This window comes from Orycteropus afer, unplaced genomic scaffold (assembly GCF_000298275.1).
Source record: "Orycteropus afer afer isolate SDZICR_OR568_19922 unplaced genomic scaffold, OryAfe1.0 scaffold00336, whole genome shotgun sequence".
Classification (NCBI taxonomy): Eukaryota; Metazoa; Chordata; class Mammalia; order Tubulidentata; family Orycteropodidae; genus Orycteropus; species Orycteropus afer.
Genome location: NW_006921923.1, coordinates 2,890,651 through 2,896,031, shown reverse-complemented (window position 1 = coordinate 2,896,031; position 5,381 = coordinate 2,890,651).

Sequence of the window (5,381 nt, the reverse complement as noted above, 5' to 3'; positions counted from 1 at the left end):
GTTGAAGCTACAGGAAATAAATTTCAGCTCAATGTGAGGAAAAGCTGTCAAACAGTCTGAGCTCTCTAAAGGTACAGCAGTCCACCTTGAGAGGGAAGGAGCTCTCAGTAACTAGAGTCATTCCAACATAGGCTGGATATTTTTTCAGAATTAGAGAGGATATTATAGAAGACATTTCAGCCTTGAGTTGGAAATCTACTCCTCTTGACTCCTTTGATGGGCCCTGAAATGCTCCCAAGGAAACTTGCTGCTCCATGGTATCATTTTAAAAACGACTATGATCAATCATACATCAATATGCCCTTAAATATGACCCATTTGTTCAAGTTCTACCCTCTGCAACTTGCTCTTTTTTGGTAAATTTAAAAAAATTTAACTTGTAAGTGGGTGACTCCAAGCTATCTAGTCAATCATATTTCTCAGGTTTCCAAATGGTGCCTTGAGCCAAATGATCTGGAAGCACTCCACACAAGCAAAAGAGTTATGAGAATGATATAGTACATTATCTCTTTTCTTTCTCTCTCATATGCATGTGCACAAATGCACACATGGACACACACACACCTCAATTTGATGAACTTGAGATCCAGAGATGCCAAATGACTTATCCAAGATCATACAGCTACTTAATGGTAGATCCAAGAATGGAACCAGAACACCACATTCTTTATTGCTAACAGCCTGGCTCAAATTTCTGAAGAGATTATAAGCCCTTCTATTCCTCTAATGTACTTCCAGTAAATATTTACTGAATTCCTTTATTTAGAAGTGTGTGTTAGCCAGGTAAATCTATGGTTTGAAGATATAAACCATATCTGTTTGTATTTCTGACTTGTTTTATCTCAAATCAGTGAGATTTTACTGGCCTCTGCAGCTGCTGTGGTCTTAGTGCATGAGAATTGAGATGACTGGATATGCCTCTTGCTCTCAGGCTCTCTCTTGTAAAAAAAAGATTCTGGGATGTTCTTTATGTATGCTGTCCAGGTGTTACGACTTGGAAGTTCCATCTAGCTTCCTTTAAAATCCCTGGGCTAAAGTAGAATGCTGTCCCAGGAATGACTTAGTGCACTGGGCCTGGGAGAGAGGGTTTCCTCTCTTGGATAGCTGAGTAGCTCCTTTAATCTATTTACCACAAGTGCTCATTGCTCTGGGGCTCTGGGATTCTTCAGGATGAAAGCCCTCTATAAATATTTGTTATTGTTATGATAACCAGTATGGCTTCCTGAGTGAGATGAATTTGTCTTCTGGCTTCTGCTTCTCATAGCTATCCCTCCCTATCCTTTTATTTCTCTCTTCAGATAATCTTTGTGTTAGGGAAGCAATCTATTGGTGCTGTTAATTAAGCTGAGTGCAGTGTGATAGACATTAGTGACTTTTCAGGTTGTTATGGCTAGAGGATAAAGGCATTGGAGCAGGGGCTTCATACTGTAAATATATTATTTTAATCAAACAGGGAAAAATCGTGAAAACAGAATTAAAAGTAATAGCAGAAGAATAATTAAATATTGCATATAAGGGTCATGGGGATTGGTTTCTACAAAATTAAAAATGGGAAATCAATGTTTGCAATGTCCTGTAGACTACCACTATGATAGCTCTGGCTTTCAGGTTCCTGTAAGATGGCAGTCAGATTCTTTACTGGGAGCACAAGTCCTCCCTCATCTGGCTCCAGACTTGTTTTCCAGAATCTTCCAGTTTTTATTTCTCCAATGAATCATTCCCATTACTCTTTACTTATAAAGTCACCCCTCCTTAAATGCCAGGTGGCAAGTCCTTCATGGAAGTATGCTGACTATGTGACTTCAAATCATCAATCTCTCTGTTCCCTCTTCTGAAATCTTGTAGTCCTCATTTGCCACATCCCAGTTCAAAGCAGTAAATTCTAGTGATCTTCTCATAGGAGTCCTTCTTGTCTCTTGAATATTAGAAATTAGCAAGTTCATGAGAGACAGAGACCAGTGCTGCCTTATATGATATGTCCTTGTGTTCCTAACAGCACCATGTGCATAGTACACAGTTTAATTGGTTGACAATTTGATGTTGAGGAGAGTCTTGGTTGAACAGAATGGAAAAGTGAAGCTTGCAGTTGGATACTGGCATGAACGAAAGGATACTGGCAAGAATGAGGACGCTAACAACTGAAATGGATGAAGACTGGATAGATCTCTGGAGTTTGGAGTTATTTAGCAGTTGGATAAGGGCACTTGATGCTAGCTAGCATACACACCAAAAACACCTGGTTGCCTCCAAATATGATTGGTATAGCTGTTGGTGTGCTTAGAAAATACTTTTCTCTTCATGTTAATGACTTTTGTCCAGCTCTATCCAGACTTGTAGCAGCTTCTCTGAATATAACAATTCTGGATCACACCAGTTGACTCTATACAAGTAAGATATGTACTTGGGCCTTCTTTTTTATTTCCTTAGCTACAAATATGTCATGCAGGTGATATTTTCTCCACAATCTGTACTTCCCAAAGTCAAATGATGGTAACCTCTATCATTTAACTTTAAATGTAAGCATTTAAAATGAATAGTATACATTTGCTCACTTCCAGTACTCCCCAGTATCTTACATTCCATAATTATACATTCTTTCCACTTCAAGCCAAGAACTTGTATTGAGTCCTGGAACACAGAATGAACACCTTGTTGTTGTTGTTATATGCCGTCGAGTTGGCCCCGACTCATAGCGACCCCTCCTTGGGTTTCCGAGGCAGTATCACTACGGAAGTAGGATTGCCCAGCCTTCCTTCTGAGGAGTGGCTGGTGGGTTTGAACCGCCAGCCTTCTGGTTAGCAGTCAAGTGCCTTAGGCACTATGCTACCAGAGCTCCCGAATGAGCACATAGTAGGCACTTAATAAATTTGTCCAGGTCTGGCTGATTTAATTAAAGATCTGCTAAATACAGTCTAAAAACTAAACCAGCTGTGTCTAATTTTAAGAAGAAATTACTAGAGGTGGACATGATCAGGAATCTCCTGGTACAGGGAAGAGTATTCCATGAAAAGTATGGGACAGGGTAATACGGGGGGGGGGGGAACCTTAAAATTCCAGCGTGCTGAGTTAGATAAGAAGGTAATATCAGCAGTGTGATTAAAAATAAGGACTTTGGTGTCAGACAGATTTGGTTTGAGTTTTGGCTCTGGTCATTTACTAGTTGTGTATGGCCTTGAGTTATTTATTTCATTATCTGTCCCTCAGTTTTCTGATTTCTAAAATGGGAGTAATGATATTACCTACTTCATGGATTTAGTTTTAGAATCAAATGAAATGATGCTGGAGGTTTCAACATTTTTTTTAGAAGGTGGGAAGGAAAGGAACCAATAGAAAATGAATGATTGATGATATAGGAAATGGAGGGAATAAATGTTGGGCAAAGACTTGAAGATTATATCTTTTGAATGCTATGGACTGAACTCCTTTCAGAATTGTTTGGGATTCTGCTTTGTCTTGAATCGTGGTCAAACTATGTATCCCTAGTGTTGATCCAGTTCCTACAATTCTAAAGCTCTTTTACACTTACACACCGTGATCTAGAAACACCACCCTCTGGGAAGGGGCGAGACTCCCACTTTCCATTTCAGCTACTTTATTCCACCTCTACCTTACCTTATTCTGTGCTGCCAACTCATAGAATTCAAAAGAAAAGTGAGCTAAAGAAAACCTTCTACTCTGTTATGCCTGTAGTCTCGCAAGTCAAAAATACTGCGTTCTATGGTAAACTATAACCAAACAAATCAAACTCACTGCTGTCAAGTCGGATCTGACTCATAGCAACCCATCCTTGGGTTTCCGAGGTAGTATCTTTAGGGAAGTAGATTGCCCAGTCTTCCTTCTGAGGAGTGACTGGTGGGTTTGAATAGCCAGGCTTCTCGTTAGCAGTCAAATGCCTTAGGCACTACGACACCAGAGGTCCCATGGTAAACTATAGAATGAGAAAATTTCTTTAATCCTTATCCATTGAACTTAGGACTGCTTAGATGTTACAGATAAAACAGGGTGGAGCCATTCTAGTCCTCAAAGGAACTCTTAGTGTTCTCTTACTTGACCTGTCTATGTCCATTCACTCTCCCATTCAGTAAATGCCTACTCTATATTAGGTTCAGTATCTGACACAGGAAATACAGAAATGAATAATATACTCTCCCTACCCCCTATAACGGAGCTCTGGTAGCATAGTGCCTAAGGCACTTGACTGCTAACCAGAAGGCTGGTGGTTCAAACCCACCAGCCACTCCTCGGAAGGAAGGTTGGGCAATCCTACTTCCGTAGTGATACTGCCTCGGAAACCCAAGGAAGGGTCGCTATGAGTCGGGGCCGACTCAATGGCAAATAACAACAACAACACCCCCTATAAACTCATAGTCTGATAGGGAAGACAGACAAGAAAACGAATAGTTTCAACTCAGAGTTCTAAGTGCTATGCGTAGGGATGTTGCGGGTATCTAGGGCACTGTAGGTTGTGGGCGAGGTTTCAGGCAAGTTTTCTTGGGAACCTTAGTGCTAATGATATCATATAGAAATAATCTTGAATCTTCTTTCAAACATTTGCAAACTTTGTTAATTTACTTTAACAGTTATTGTAACAAATTATTTAGATAGAGCCCTTAACTGATTTAACAAGCCCATGTGTTTTAAGAGTTACGAGACTATAAAACATCTTCCTAACTGTACTCCCAGTTCCTAACTAACCTTGTTCTGGGCCACCCTATACTTAACAACCATAGTTACTATCCTAAAAGGCCCTAAGGAATAGTTGGCAAGTTGAGTTATCCAAGAGAGTGGAAAAGAGTGAAGCAGAGGGGAGAAGGAGTGGCATTTCAGGAAAAAGCAACGTTGTATGTGAAGAGGATAGGGGTCGGGGTGGGAGATGGGAATTTGTACTGCAAAGAAGGTTGGTGGAAGTGACAAGAGAAAGCTGGGGGAGCAGATACTGAAGGTCTTGTATGCTATTGTATGGGATTTGCACTTTATCATGTAGGGTAATGAGGAACCACAGAAGCAAATTTATATACAAATGAACGTGTTGTTGTTGTTGTTGTTAAGTGCCGTTGAGTCATTTCCGACCCCATGTCATAGCGACCCCATGCACAGCAGAACGAAACACTGCCCAATCCCGCGCCAGCCCCGCAATCCCTGCTATACTTGAGCCCATCATCGCAGCCACTGTGTCAATCCATCTCATTGAAGGCCTCCCCCTCTTTCGTCGACCCTCTACTCTACCAAGCATGACATCCTTCTCCAGGGAATGGTCCCTTCTTACATGACCAAAATAGGTGAGATGAAGTCTGGCCATTCCAAGGAGCATTCTGGCTGCACTTCCTCCAGGACAGATCTGTTAGTTCTTTTAGCAGTCCATGGTACTTTCAGCATTCTTC